Source organism: Colossoma macropomum, unplaced genomic scaffold (assembly GCF_904425465.1).
Source record: "Colossoma macropomum unplaced genomic scaffold, Colossoma_macropomum, whole genome shotgun sequence".
Lineage (NCBI taxonomy): Eukaryota > Metazoa > Chordata > Actinopteri > Characiformes > Serrasalmidae > Colossoma > Colossoma macropomum.
In genome coordinates, this window is record NW_023495902.1 from 345,450 (window position 1) to 362,074 (window position 16,625).

Genomic DNA, 16,625 nt, shown 5'->3' on the forward strand with positions numbered 1-16,625 from the left:
TTCAAGTTTTTGCTGTGGTGGGCAGAACTGAATAGCTTTGTAAAGGAGAGACAGAAATACGAAAGACTGCAAGACATCAAGCTGTCTGAGTGACGTACTAGTGACCTCTCCTCAGTATGGCCTACAAATGCCTTTTCCATGTGACATAAAGTTGCATACAGGCCAGGATTTTGATGTTCTTGAATCTTGTGAACCTTTGGAGAGTGATTGTTCCTTGAGATGGGTGCTGTGAGAGAAGATAAGGACTTTTTTGCCCATCTCCAAATTGTCCTACCAGACATGGTGGTGGCTGATGGTACAGGAGTTCGAATTGGGTGAACCTCCATCTTCGTAGAACTGTGTGAAAGGTCTCACTGAGTGACGTTTGCTGACATCATTAGGATGTGCTTAAGAGACACCATCTTTGTTGACTGAGTCTTACCAATGACACTGTGTTCAGTTTTGTTTCTGAACTAATCCAAGTCAACATTATAGTAGTTTTGATTAGTAATGATGAATCAATATGCGTATGCTGTTCTTTATGTACACGGTCTAATTTTTATACCATGTGACACCACAGTCAGCCTCCCTGCCTTCTCCTGAAATGCATCACCCTACACAATTTTTTACCAATCAGTTTGGGCATTAAATTGGTTCCTGCCAGTGTTTACCATCCCCTAACGGATGGACTGGTCAAACAGTTTAATCAGACTCTTATAAATATTTGCCTGGCCACTCTGACCTCATAGAACACCACATTGAGACTCCTCCTGGTGTGGTTGTACGCAGCTGGCCTTGTCATTTACCTGAAAACAAAGCAAACTTGGTTCAGGATGAAATCAAGGATATGCTCGACATGCGTGTAATCAAGGAATCTCATGGTGATTGGTGCAGCCCTGTGGTGCTTGTCCTCAAGCCTGACAGGATTTTTCGGTTTTGTGTGGACTATACGAAAATCGATGTTGTGTCTAATTCGGGCACCAACCCAGTGTCACGTACTGATGAGCTGTTCAGTCGGATGGGTGCTGTTTGTTTTTACTTGACACTGGATTTAACCAAGGGATACTGGAAGATCCCTTTGACTCCACTCTCTCATGAAAAAACAGCTTTCTCCACACCATTTGGATTACACTAATGTGTCAGGTTTGGAGCCCTGGCTATGTTTCAGTGGGCCATTTTAAGTAAACAATGTTCAAGTAAAATATGTTATTCAAGTCTAGCTCTCACCTTTGCTTTCAATACATGTTTAATTTGAACTGCTGTTGCCAGTGATTATGATTTTGTAACTGTATTGTCTACAGGCTCTCAAGAACTAACCAGACTTAGTATCTCCCGTCAGTCATGAAAGAATTCAGTTGACTGTTTCTCCCTGTCAGAGCACAGAAAACTTTGTAATAAGGCCCTCTGATAGTTTGTAGTGAAAAAGGAGCAAAAAAAAAGTGTGCGCAACATTTAATTATATTTTTATACAATGCCAAATACTGACCTGAGAAACAGGCTGAAAATGCATCATTTAGCAGATTGTCTGCACATAATTTCTCCATCAAAGGACCATAATTTCATTTATGAACAGGTGGTGAAGTGCTTCTAGAGGAAATGTTTGTCTTAATAACACTTGTCTGTCACCATCCTACAATACTGACCTAAGGCCAAGAGTTCCATCCCTTCACTTTCTTTCAAAGAAAGTGTTTACATATTGTAAATGAAACCGACAGCTGAGCTGGACACAGACACCAGAGACTGGGCTAGTAGAGCTCAGAGAGCTCAATACAAACTGACTGCTTAGTTTGTAAAACATATTTAACAAATTTGTGTTTGTTGGTCACTAGAAATCTTTTCTGTTGTTAAATTCAGGCAGTTAGCTTGTTTAATAACCTGACAGGATGTGTACAGCTAACATATTTTAGCTTAGCTATCTGTATAAGGGTCATTCTCTATTGGGAGTGGGAATTTAGGTGAATATATTTTTAGAAATAATTTTTTAATGCCAAAACCAAACAACCTTAATATGTCCATTAGTATCTCCTATTATCATATAAGCAAAGTGGAGAGCTTCATTCCAAATGTATTTTAATGTAAAATGGAAAGTTTTTTGTGAATTTGTTACTGGTGTCACCTTGTAATTAGGCATTCATTTAGTCATAAATGTATTTATTCAAAATTTAAATTTAACATGGCTGTCCCAGTAAACAAAGAACGTCTGTGGACGTCCAAAATGTGTTTAAAAATAGTCGGTCAGTCGGGGACATGTTATGAATGTCAATAGACGTCCAAAATCCATTTCAAAAAGTCAGTCCATTGGTGACCTGTTAATAACGTCAATGGACGTTTCACTATAACCCAAAAATAATGATAACGATCATGATAATAACAATACCAGTACCACTGCTTTTAGCCTACTGCTACTAGTACAACAACAACAACTACTACTTCTACTACTACTACTAATAATAATAATAATAGTAATAATAATAGTAATAGTAAGAAGAAGAAGAAACAACAAAAAGAAAGCTGTATTCCAGTCCAGAGATATTATGTTATGTTTCTTTTCTCAAAGATACCAAATGTTAAATATAGATTGGCTTACTGTTATGTTAGATGTTGATTGCTGAAGCTTGATAATATTTCACTTGTCTTTATGGTGTAAAGAACATGCCATATGACGTCACATGGAGTGTGGTTGTCATTATTTAACATGGTGCCATCAGCTTTTCTATATTTCCTGGACTTTTTTCAAATTTAAATGCAAGTGCTAAATGGTGTTTGTAATTGCATATCGCATTATTTAAGACACAATTCGAATTTGAATGCAAACTTATTTGCGTTTTTATTTATTGTATTGTATAATAGCTGGAAACGGTTAATATAGAAAAGCAGCGTTTTTGACCATTCATTTTCATTATCTTAATACGGTCTGACTCTGACATAAAAAACGCCCATTTTATTGTATTTCGTCATCATGGCCCTTCAGCTCTGCCAAAATGAATATTTGCAATCCTGTTTGCAACTGCATTTCCACTGTCAGCAAGGCAGTCCTGTCATTTAAGCGCTGTGGGTTTGTTGGATGTATCAAGCGGGTTTGAGAAGCCGCGATATCCATCTGAACGGACACCGATCACTGCCCCTATGGAAGGTCCTCGTCTGAGAAAGTTCTCAGCGAGCCGCCCGCAGCACACAGCGCTACTGTCCACATTGGTCCAGGTGAGTAAACGTTAGCTGGCCGTTTTAGGTGGACCTTTTGCCATATACGAGTCACTAAGCTTACAAAGATTTTTTTTTAAATATTAGCTAGTATTATCGTTTGTTTTTGAATAGAGGGTACATGTTAGCCAGCTAGCTAGCTAGTTAACTAGTATTTGATACAGCTGCTGAAGCCGTCCTGCTAAGGTCAGCTAGTGCTGAACAGTCGTGCTAACTACGGGAAACATAGCGGTCGGTTGGGCACGTCATTAACGCAGATTTAAAGATTTGTCTGTATTGGCTGAATATAGCGAATTAAAACCTTATTAACGAAGGTAGCGGTCATTTTATTTCCCTTAATTCAGTGTGATTGATGGTGAAGGTCCTGATAAAAGCTAAGATCGCTAGCTAACGCTATTGATTCATCACGACAACACGCGTTTTCTGACATTAGCTGTTTCTGTTGTTGCCCTGTATAAGTATTTGCTAATAACTTCTTAGAAACACCACATAATCATTATAGTAAAACGCTAACGTGAATAGCAGCTGTATATTGTGAATGTAGCGCTCCATATAGCGTCTGCGTCGGCGTTCATCTTGGATTTTTGCGCGGGCTCATTTGTAAACGTTAGCCGTTAGCTATATTGAGCTACATTAGCTATATTTATCTAAGCTTGTAGTCACATACATGAATAGCTCGAGGCTCATTTTAAAACTGCCAGGAGCTTATTTTTACTTTGAAACGAACTACCACAATTAATGATTATCACTATTTGAAAGTAGTTAGCTTATGCAGCTAGGTAATTTGAGTAGCTAACGCTAGCTAGCTAGCTAGCATATTTTTTAAACAGCTGCAGAAGCTACAGCTGTGTTTCTAGATGTTGGAGAGTGGAAATGTGGCAGTCATTCTGATGCTTCGTTCATTAGCTTTGGCTACACACGTTGAAATCATTAGTGAGGTTTTATTAGACAATGAAATGTCCTATCAGAGATCAGTTACTGAATTAACTGTTGCTGACTGTCGTCTTTTGCAAACAAATATTTGTTTCAGAAGCTGACTGGATTTGTCTGTGTGCCACAACAACATACTGGCTGTGGTCAAATAATGCACACAAGTTAAAAAAGTAAGTATTATCACAAACAGAATAGAACGTAATGTGTTAACAATTTATGTACCGGTTTCTTGGTTATCAGTTGCCACACTCATTTTATGATTAAGAACCTGTTTAAAGGAATGGTTCTGCAAAATATAAAATTTAAACAGTTTTCTGCTTACCCCCAATGTAATCTTTTGGCCAAGACATAATTGGTGTCCAAAGTTTGTGTCTTTAGTTTAGCAATGGAGCTGTGAAGCTAACATTTCTAACAAACACTAGAAGTCAATATTCACCTAAATCATTTCGTGTCTTCATTAAGGTGGCGCAGACTTCTCAGTGTGGTGTGCAACACAATATGACATATTAAGTAAGTGCCATGGGTGACCTCTCTGTCTCAGGAGTAAGATTGCTGAGCTAGAATAGTTTTTTATGGAAATGACAGTCATAATTACTGATCCAACATCAGTCCTGTGCAGCCTTTGTGTTGCCTAAAATGGCCGTAGTGGTGAGGTTTTGTTCATTTCTGCAGTTCAAAGTAAGTCTTTCTGTGTCCTACACTACACTGACAAGTCTGCTGACTCTAATGGAGACCTAGATGAGGTTTGAGAGGGTTGAGAGAAGTTTTAGGGATGTATTTATGGAAAAACATCTGGGTTAATATTGTCTTCTAGTGTTTGAGCAATGTTACACATAACACCAATACTAAACTAAAGAAGCAGAATCATTAATTGTAGTCATTTCAGTCAAATTTGATATTGGAATTTGTAAGGCATATAAAAAAGTCAAATAATAATACTGAGCTTTATAGCTGCATTCTGTTCTATTTACTACCCAGTTCGTTCTTTGGACTGTGCTTTGTTCTTTTAACAAATAAACACTGACCAAAATAAGAGAGAGGCTTTTCAGTTCCCAGCAGTCTAGTACAGAGTTTAGAAATCTCATGGGTCTTAGGAGAATATATAAAATTAGAGACAGTATATAAAATTAGAGACAAGCTCAAGCCCTTTGCATTTAAAAGAACATATCACAACATCACTACTTCGCAGTTGTTTAGAAGCCCACTGAAATAAACATTTAAAAATAACTAAAAAATAGATTTGTAATTATCAGTTGCCTCCTTATTGGCTACATTGCAGACAGGAAAATATTATGTATATTATATGGAAACATATTTCAGATTTGAAAGGTTTAAATATATGTGAATTAAAAGCTGTCAAAGGCCTTGTGGCATTGTGACTATTAATTGATAAGTAAGACTAAATAAGTAATAAGTATGATGTTAGAATGGCTTTCACCTTCCACAGATCTGTCTGTTTTTGCCAGGAGATTTTAGTGCTTTGTGTGTGCATTAATTGTAACAGTCTTGTTTGTGTTTTATGTTAGCTGCAGTTCTGAAGTGGAACAACAAAGCCACAGCTCATGAGATGGATTCTGCTGTGGCCGATCACCTCAAGCATGCCCCCTGCAGAGCTTTTAACTCTTTTCTTGTTTGACTTCTCAGAAACTAAAATGCAAGATTTTGTCTTGTTAAATAATCACCTTGATTTCCTTTACATTAAAACATTGAAAATCATGTACAATACTGACACAGCTTATGGTTCAAAGGTTTGAAAATTCTTTCTGAATTGATGCATAGGATCTTTGTCTTAGTCCTAACGAAGTTCATGGTCCAGTTTCATGTTCCACAAATGAAATTAATAATAACTACACGTTTTCAATGAAGTTTCCATTTAACAAAGTTTGTTTTATGTTTACATTGGAATCAAAATTGTTAGTTAACTACAGGAAGTTTTTTTGCATGAGGAAAAGGTTCTTCACATTGACAGATAATGCGTTAATAAAGCGTAGTTTAAACGGCAGTCAGATACGTGATTTCAACGTTGTTTCAACGGCCAAATCCAATGTAATGAAATAATCATTTGACCGTCAGTTTGGAGTAGTTTGTCTCTCCTCATTTAGAGAGAGGAGCCTGGTCTATCTGGCTACCGAGTGAACAGACTCTCCTATGCTGACTTTGGTGAAGCTTCTTCAGGCCAGGTGGTGGCGCTAATTCTGTTACTCATTTTCTCCAACTGCACTGAAGTGGAGAAGCAGAAGGTTATGTTGTGGTCAGGAGCTCGGACAGTGTTGTTGGATGACCAGAAACCAGAGCTGAACTGCTGAAGGTAGGAATCTGTCCGACACTTTAACACTCACTGTTCTTCATTCATTTTGAGTCAAACAGCTGGAGACACATCTGAGTTCTGGAAATGAGATCTGATGGCTTTAAAACAGATCAGACACACAGAAGCAGCTTCACTCAGACAGAGCTGTTTCAGGACTGTGGTCACTGTGGTGGGAGGACCTCGCTGGTAGGGCAGGACTTTGAGATCAGAACACGTGGGAATCCCGAGTTAACACGTATTCAGCGCGTTAATGCTTTAAGTTTGTGTTTTCTGTTAGGGTTGTGTTGCTGTTGGGAGACCATAATGCTTTACTGCCACCTGCTGGTGAGGTGTCATTGCTCAACAACATACAGAACCAACAGACCAAATAATTGAAAAATTAGTTCATAATTCATTGTTTCTTCATATGCATAAATACATTGTAATGTTGAACAATTTAAAGTTCATAATTCCATATATAAATGCATTAGCATATTAAAAGCAGAATTTTATGTTTCAAAATGGGTCTAAAATAATGATATGTTAGTGACTTAACGGATGTTTAGAAAATGGTCCTTATTAAAATGTAAGGCATTGGGGAACCATTCGGGATTTCTACACCTAATGATTTCTGGAGACTGAAAAAATACATTGGTATTTGTAGTCAATTATTATTTAATGTAATTGCTTATATATCTTATACATATATATATACACAAATTATATATATATATATATATATATATATATATGTATATATATATATATATAAAAAAGGTGGCTGCAGAAAGCAGACAAAAAAGAAGGTAGGCTGCATAGTTTTCAGTTTCTGGATATTAATAATAATAATAATACATTATGGGTGAGCTAAAACCATTGTCATTGGTTTAATAAAAACAGGATAATCACAATAAAATTATTATTGTGCCAGAGTGCCAAATTGTGTTTTGTAATGATGTGCTTGTTTTTTTTTCTCAATACAGGGTTGTGAGACAGTACACACTTTACAGAATACAGTTAGTTCATGCTATAACAGGTGTGACAACAAGAATAGTTTCTATATCTCTGTTTAACACAACCTATTATGCATCAAGAAATTTTAACCATGAACTAATCAAACCAGTTTTTTCAGCCTATCGTGGACAAGGCTGACATCCTGCATCGTTTTTGCTACCTTGCCTGATTGTTTGTTCCAGCTTAAATTGTGCAGCAGTTCCACTCAGACACCTGAGGAAAATTTGTATATGGAGTTAACTTCATTGTTCTACTTTGGATGGCTGATTAGACAAGATGTTTGAAATGGCAAGCAGAGAAAATGAGCTTTAGCTGGAAAAAGCCATGTAAATTCACACTCATCACCTGTTTGGGAACACTTTGGTGTTGGGAAACAAGTTGTGGACTGAACGCTGACAGTAGGTCTGGGTTGCATCCAGTTCAGATCCCCTTCAAATTTATATTCCCCTTCACAAATCAAGCACTTGAGCGCACGTTCACTGAAAAATATCAAAGGCAAGCAACACTGGAACTGCGGAAAGCCAAAGGGTCAAAGCAAACTATCTCAGTTACTGGAGCGAGGAGAAAATGTGAGTCACAGCAACTAGTTATCCACACAGGATTCAAACAGCCACCAAGAGCCGATTCTTAATGAGCCAAACAAGTAACTCAACAGCTTTTAGTACTTACTTTGTTGGAGAGAGTCCTGGATTCTGGAGTTTACTGGGAGCGATTGAGCCATGGTAGAAAATCCCCTGTCTCTGTCTGAAATTAATTGGAAAAAATTCTGTCTGAAATTAATTGGAAAAACCTGACTAAAATGTGGCCCCAGTCATCTGTAAATGAAGACTAAAAGTGGGCTACCTGTATTAAAGTGGGCCCCAATCTGTTGTGAAAGGAGGGCCATATGTGGGCCCCATGCTGGTCACCATAGGGGCCTTAACAAGGAGCCCTCTGTGTGCCGCCAGTTTCACGACTGACTTTTAGCCCACATGGCCATGTTTGCAGGGAACATGTGCCTTGTGTTAATTTTAATATATCAGTGTTTACATCATGTGCACTTAGGGTTTAATTATACACACACTGTCAGGTTTGATTCAATTTCAGATTCTGAATTCAACATTCATTTTATTTTGGAATACTTTTATGTGTTTGTCTTGATTCTGCAGAATTCTAATTATATACTACACTGCTTAGTTGTATGAAAGTTCTTCAGTCGAACCTTTTTCAACACCTGCCACACTGACCACTAATAAAATACCACCCCCCCCAACACAACCTATAGAATGTATAAGCTGCCTAGAATTAAAACCCAGTCATTTAAGTGTAGGTGTGTCAGTAGCGTAAGCCCCCACCCCTTAACTTTAATCTGAGTGGATGGATTCAAATGATTTCCAATTTATTTTTATACCATTAAATACCATTAAATACCATTAAATCCTAATTCTGCTTGCTTTGGTCCTGGCTGCATTGAAGTCCCTTAACTGAAAGAACCATCAGTACAAAGTTTTAGGTTGGATGTTTTATTTATTAGATACAGTGTAGTGGCGGCTATATGATATGATGTACAAATACTTGACTTTAGCTGTGTTTAAACATAGCTGCTCACTCACCTTAAGTCTGCACCCCTCGCACACTACACATTTCTCTCTCCACTTGACTCTTGACCTGAGCCAAAAATCTGCAGAATAGAGCCAGCCAGCTCAGACTCAGCCAGGCTGAGAATCGTGGCTAAAACTGGGGTAAAACTCATAGGGTAAGAGGTGAGTAAGAGGTTTGAAGGGTCACCAAATTAATTATGCTTTGAAATTGTCTATACATGACTTGGATTAAGGACTAATGATCATAATAAACTCTGAGAACTTACCAAAACCATTTTCTGCCAGTTGATGTACGTAGAGAATTGATGGTTTGGATCAGACTAAACTAGATTTTTTGTTGCATTGCAAACTGAGTTTATATATATTTTTTTCTTTTTCCAGAAATGAATGATGTCCTGTTTCAAGTGTTCCTCAGGAGAGAAGCCGTATTACTGCTCAGAGTGTGGGAAGAGTTTCAGGAATTCAAATGGTTTGACAATACACAAGTGCACTAAGAACAGAGGTGGAAATTCACAGTAATAATTGTAACTTTAGAACAGAATTTCAAAAATCTGTGTAACTTTTATTAGACGGGGAAATCCGCCTTTTGTTGTTTTATGCTGTTTCTAATATGTGAGTGTAAAATAAAATTTTATGAAAAATACTAATGATAAGGCAAGGCAAGTTTATTGATATAGCACCTTTCATACACTTGTCATTCAGAGTCCTTTAATAAGATGAAAAAAATCTGAAAAAAAATTTTAATTTAGTGTATCTAAGCTAGTATAGTGTTTCTAATGCTATGATGGATGCTTTGACAAATAGTTGACAAAAATTTGATAGTAGACTTTGCTCTTAAAGTCCCTCTTTTGCTCTTTTGATTCCTGTGTGTTAGGGCTGCAACAAAAGACTTATTAGATTGTTGAATAATCTGCTGATTATTGAAATGAATAATCGATTATTCTGATTATAAATCACAAATTTACCAAATAACTCTTGTGTAGCCATCTGCTTTGAAATTTAGTGTGAGGTTGTTTTATGCATTTACTAACTAACAATGAGGACAATAAAGATGAATATCTTATTTAAAAATTCACTGTTGTGATGATCTTTCCTGCTAATACAAAAGACACATAAAACTCCAAATATCTTTTTCCTGTCAAAATTTAAAACCAAGGATGTGCAAAGTAGCAGAAAATATAACCAAATAAGTTTTCCCTTAATTAAGTATATAAAAAAGGTCAATCTAAATTACTCTTCCCTGCTGCAGAGAAGATGCACTCTAACGGGGAAAATGGCTAACTTTTGTGGCAAACGTGTTATCTTTGAACAGTTAAATCGGAATGATTTTGTTTAAACATTTTCATTTCGACGGTAACCCTTTGAACAGCTGCCCTGTATATTTATGTAGAACTACCTCTTGAAACTATGAGAGTTTGCAAATGTTCTCCTGTGTTTGCCGAATCTGAACGGACCAGCAGCCTCAATGTTAAGACAACGACGTAATGTTTAAAGCCGTAAACATTACCTGGAATGTAAACGGGGTTGTTGTGAATAATAGTTATTTGCTTCTCGGTTCCAACTCCATTAACGATTGAAGAGAACATGCATTTCGAAATAGATGTTACAGTTCATAACATGAAATAGGACTGATTTTAACTTTAACATTAGCTAACTAGCTCACTAGCACAGCTTTCTTACCAATATGAATCTTCTTAATCCAGTGAGCCAACATGTTTCCGCTTCAGAGGCTCCAACATGGAGGATGTGTTTCTATGTCAGCTAAGGTTTGTAGCACAACTGAAATTTTGCCATTGCACTTTTGTCAACTCTCCAGTAAGTGGTAATGTCAAAACATTTCCTGCGAAAAATACGTGTAATGATGTTAACACCTAATCCACTATTAAATTAGTTGCCAACTAATTTGGTTGTTGATTTTAGTCGACTAAGTCGAATAATCATTGCATCCCTAGTGTGTGTTACATGTTTGCTTGTTGCACTGAAAGTGTCACTCTGTCTTCCCTTTCAATCTTTGAGATGTTTTCTGTGTGCTGTATATTCAGACAGTTCTTGTTGAGGACTACACACTAAAAAATGGAGGTACGATATAAGTACTGTCTTGTACTCTGAGGTACACTTTTCACAAATGTGCCCTCAAAGGTATAATATTGGACTTCAAAGGGTCAGATATGTGCCTTCTGATTTTCTGAAAAGTACAAAAGTCTTTCCTAACAGTAAAAAGTACAGATTTGTACCATTTAACCACCAACAAAAGGTACATTTGGGATGGGCTACCTCATTTGCACATCATTATGAAGAGATGGCAGTAAAGGCTTATGATGTCATGCCTATTTTATATAAATGTAGTATTAAGTATTAAGATACACACACACACACACACACACACACACAAATTTATATATATAATATATTAAAATATATCACATATCATTCTCTCTACACACACACACACATATATACACACATATATATGTATGTGTGTGTGTGTGTGTGTGTATGTATGTATGTATGTATACACACACAACTTTGTTATTTTTGCCTGTAAAAGCCAGACTTCTTTTAGGGTCTATTTTTGTAATGAGAGAGAGAGAGAGAGAAAAGCTCCTCCCCTTTACATTTTCAAATTTAACGGTCACGCATGACGGCGGAGGAGTCTCAGAAATTCAAAGGTAAGTGCGTTGTAATCATAGTAAGTGACTTTAACGTACTCACTTTCATAGGTAACGTTAGCTAAACTACTTAAGAGCGCTAGCTAATTTAATGAATCAACAGCTTCGTTATGCTGTCTAGCTAATAAGCTTACCTTTTTAGTGAAGGTGTAGAGGAAGTTAGCCCCTAATATTTTAAACAAACTAAGTTGTATTAACTAACAGTTATGTTTTCAACATTTATTTCAGCAGTAGGCCGGTGAGGTGCAGTGAAATGCAAGCTAGCTAACGCTAACTAAGTTGCTAGCTAATGATGCTAACCGACTTTTAAAAGAGCGGGAAGAGCGTGGCTGTGGCGAGTTCAGTGAAACGAAGGCTAACACTGAGGAGCTCTCATGACTCCAACTGTAGCAGGCGAGTCCTTTATTTTTAGTTACAAATGGCGATATTTGTGTCTTTTTTTTGTAAATGTCTGGAAGAAAGCCGAGTAAGCACTAAATTACCTCTTTTTGTGCTTTTGCGTGCTATACAATCCATCTCAAGGCATTCAACAAGAGAACTCACGAGTGCGTCACATCGTCAGCTAGCTAACTATATTAATCCGTCATTGGCCGGGAATTATTTAGCCACCGTCTCATTGGCGTGTTAGCTCTTTTAAACAAGGCTTGCTAAGGTTACCTGAGTCTTTCTAAAAAATCTATCATCGTTAGCCTCCTAAGCTAGCTCTTGGCTAATAAAGAGCCTGGCACTACAGGCAAAGAGCATTTTTACGACCAGTATAATTTATAATTGGTTAGTATTAGTTTTATATACGTTAGTAATTAGCTAACCGCTAGTTGTTTTGGCTCTGCGCGTCGTAAACTAGCAGGAGGCTGAAGTTGGCGTCTTATTCGAAACGTCCGGCGAGTTTGGTTAAAATTAAAAGTTAACATGGACCGCTTAAGGAAGCGGATTCTGTGTTTTTGGACGTTCTCATTCAAGCTTTTTCGCCAGGCAAATGTTACTCGTGTTTGTTGTGACCCTGGCTCTGCTGTGGAAAAAAAAGGTATTTGCACACGCCTTAGCCATTTACTTGGATCCGACCTGCACCGACCAACATGCAAACGTTCAGTTTAATTTAACTATGATTCTGTTTCACACACAAGTTATACGTTAACGCTAATAATTTAACCGCTAACTAACAAACCAAATATGTCTGAGTCCCTGAGTGCTGAAGTGGTTAAATCTGTCTGTCGTCACGTAACGATAAATGCATGCTAAACTGTCTGCACCTGTACTAGCTATAAGCCCACTGAGCTGTCCGTGTCGTTGACTCGAAGAGCAAGCCTAATAATTCCCGGCCAATGACGGATCAATGTAGCTGACGATGTGGCGCACTCGTGAGTTCTCTTGTTGAATGCCTTGAGATGGGTTGTATAGTAACAAAAGCAAATCTACCTGCCAGTTGTAGTTATCCAGCCTTTGACTTTTTTCAGTTTACCTCCCATCTTCAAAGTATTAGATTACTTTAGACTGTGAACCTTTTTTTTTCTTTTCATTTTAGACAAATGATGTGGACAGAGAGACCGTGGACTGTGGACTTACAGAAGCCATGATTGCCTATCTCTTTGACAAGTCTTTCAAAAAACAATTAAAATTCAGAGACTTTGTGTGTCGAAACAAGGAGGTGACTCTTAATTTGGAAGAAGTCACACCAGAAGTAGAGCACCTGACTCAGAGTGAAAGGTAAGGATTTTTAATAATGGATATTACTTTTCTCAAAATGTATTCACCACCTGTTTGCTATGCTTTATGTTTTTGGTTGACTCATCCATCAAACAATAGAGTTGAATTGGATTAAACCAGCTTCAGGTTGTTTTTACCTCTTATCTGAGTTTTAGTCTCATCCTATATAGTCATATAGTAGTCATAGAGACAGGCATTTCCTTTTCATTTTTCAGACACGAACCAGTTTTCCAAAGACTAACTGCTGTCATATCCATTTCACGTTTTCCAAAAGATGTCCAGAGCCGTCTGGGTGCCAAAGAGCACTGTCAAAAGGTTCCAAGAGATCGGAACAAAATTAGAGCGCTGCATGAAATAATGGTACAGTACACAATGTAAGTTCTGCTCTATATAGCTCAGTGGACTATTATAAAATCATAGCTTTTTTTATGATGTAAGCATTAGGGCTGCTCAGTTCAAACTAAAGTACTTTGTTTCAATTATACTGCTCTATACCTTGTCGAACACTGAAAATGCACTAAAAAATTATGATGTGCCATTTTAAAGAATAACCATTGACCAAATGATGTACAGTGGTATGCAGAAGTTTGAACACCCTGAGTCAAATCACATGCTTTGTTGATTTTCTAAGTGAAAATAAGTTCACATCTTCCTAAGGGAACAAACGTACCTCATGTATTACTGTGAATTTCAGTGCAAAATTTCTGTTTTTTTGATGAGTTAGACATAAAAGAAAAAATAAAACAAAATATGCCTTTACTTTTGCACAGGCCACAATTTTTGTATTTTTCGCAATATGTTAAATTCATCAAATGAATAGTTATTTTGCAGGAAATTGTGCAGGAGTAGCTCTGTAGAGATTGAATAGTTATTTTTACTTAGAAAATCAACAAAACATGTTATTTTTTATCAGGAGTGCCAAATGTTTACATATGATTTTGTCTAGATTGGCAGAATTACTGGACAAATTTGATTCATTTTGTTGCTGTTGTTGTGCAGGTATCCAACCAATGCAGAGTATGTTCAGGTTGCCTAAGCTTTAATCTTGAAGTACCCTGTCCTGAAGGATGTTGAGGGGAATGGTCATGTAAGTTAGTGTTTTTTTTTGTTTGTTTTGTTTTTTTTGTTTATTATTATTTTTTTTAAAAGAAGTATTTTGTTATTTTTGAAAATGGTAATCGGCTACTTGATAATAGTAGTTGGTATAATGTTGGATTGGTGTAATATTTTAAACTTATTAGTGATCTGGTGATTACTGAAAACATGCATGTTTTCACTTAATGCTGTTCATCAACCAGCACACCTGGCATACATCACTCAAGTGGAAGTTCAAGGCAGAATGGGCACCACTCATTAATGACACAGAGGTCCGAAAATTTAAAGAGAAGTTTCACCAAGCAAGGAAGTCAACAGGTGGATCTGAAACTTTGCGTGCTAAGCGAACTAAGCCATTATCAGTAAGTATCTATTTATATTGGTTTTAACAAGGGAGAGATTTGAGTAATGCACAAATTTTTTGGTTGTGACTGATTACTTGCATCTTTTTTTTTTTTTAAAAGGAATCATGCATTGTTGGAGAGCTGGAGATGCTATGTCTGTTGAGACTCACGTTAAGGTATTGTATGACCAGTATAAGAAGGCACAACCTGATATGATGATTGTAAAGGACCGCATGAAGAAGACATTTGCATGGCGACGTCAAGAAATAGCGGAGGGAATGACTATTGAAAACATCTTGATGAAATACCAATTTTTAAGAACATCCTCAGGGGTAGGTGGAATAACATAATGGAAAGTGAAACAGCTAAATTAAACATAGCCATCAAATGCCCCAATGTTAGCTATTGCTGGCAAGTGTTGGACCAACATTAAATAGGTATAAATTTATCTTTTATATGTCTGATGACCTATTTATGGCTTAATACAGATCATAAGGATTGGCATATATTAGCATTTTACTATATAGTCTATCTGTCTAATATGGTTTTGTCTATTTTATGCCGTTATCGTTTAGTTGTATGATGAGGTTGATGCCATCCATCCTTTGACGGTGAACATGTATCGGCGCTTCAGCGAGGGATTTACAGCTGTACTGCCTAATTTGTTGAAAGTCGTCAAGGGGACATCGCCATTGAAAAACTGTATCTGGAGGCGATAAAGGAAGCCCTGGCTGAGGACCTTCCAGGTTGTGATTTTGACCCAGATATATTATTATTGCATCAGTGTTGCCTCTGTGCTTTGGAATGTAAATTGTTTAAGTAAGTACAGGATTGTTATGAAAGCACCCCCCCCCACCCCCTTGTCTTCATGATGATGTAGGCATTGACTTCAGGGGCGGACTTGTTCTTTTACCATCCATCTTCAGGGACAACGCTGACCACCTCATTACTCTTGGAGAGGTAAGAACTGGTGCCACACAAACTGATAGGGCCCCCCCTTAACAGAAAGTCAGGAATATGTTTTTTAGTGTACCATGCCAGATCTGTTTTATTGTCATGCATTTTAACTCATGCCCACCAACACACACTCACTGACTCAAGTAGACAGAATATTCTCCATGACGGGGTGATCAACCTTCTCTTCTAAACCAGTCATGCCTCCACTGCACCAGTGCACAAATTGCCCACTTAGAACATTTACTCTTGTGAAGCTCATACAACACATCAGACTTGTACATGCACATGAACTTCACTTCAGCATAACTTGTGGTATAAATGACTGCTGGTTTACTTTTTCCAAGTATCATTCTTACCAAAGGCATGTGTACAGAAAACACAAGCACAATATTTTTCCCTCCCCTGAGAGCAATGAGGAGGTTACGGAAGAAGAGGTTGACCTTTATTTTCAAGGTTGGAGTACATGCTCATAAATTCTGTCATGTTCATGCATGAAACTCTGTCTTTTTATAATTGCCATGATATCGACATTGGACGTTTTGTATTTTGTTGATGCCACATTTTGTTGTGAAGCTGTTCCTTGAAAATGTTAGTTTTAGCATTACGATGGAGTGGGGCATGTTTGGAGTTTGAAGTGTTTTTAAGAATGTCAATTTTGTATTCTGAGTGTTGTGTGTGTGTGTGTGTGTGTGTGTGTGTGTTTTAAGGCTGATCTTCTCTGGAGTATCTTTTGTTTTTATTTTTTGTACACATTCGTAAATTCTGCCATGAAATACGCTTTTCAAAATATTGACATTTGACCTTTTTTACTTTGGATTTATCGTGTTTGTACACTGTTAATGCTCTGAAGTTATTGAAAATT

General features: G+C 37.2%; 1 protein-coding gene and 1 long non-coding RNA gene across 2 annotated transcripts in view; both read left to right on the plus strand.

Moving 5' to 3' along the window:
- LOC118803447 (zinc finger protein 850-like) overlaps nucleotides 1-16,625 on the plus strand; it is a 50,937-nt gene that overhangs the window by 24,313 nt on the left and 9,999 nt on the right. The gene's annotated exons all lie outside the window — the stretch shown is intronic.
- LOC118803465 lies at nucleotides 13,204-16,461 on the plus strand. The gene is made up of 7 exons (XR_005006861.1): nucleotides 13,204-13,367; nucleotides 13,642-13,741; nucleotides 14,367-14,454; nucleotides 14,666-14,824; nucleotides 14,927-15,138; nucleotides 15,382-15,552; nucleotides 15,687-16,461. It is a non-coding gene; the product is annotated as an uncharacterized LOC118803465 (long non-coding RNA).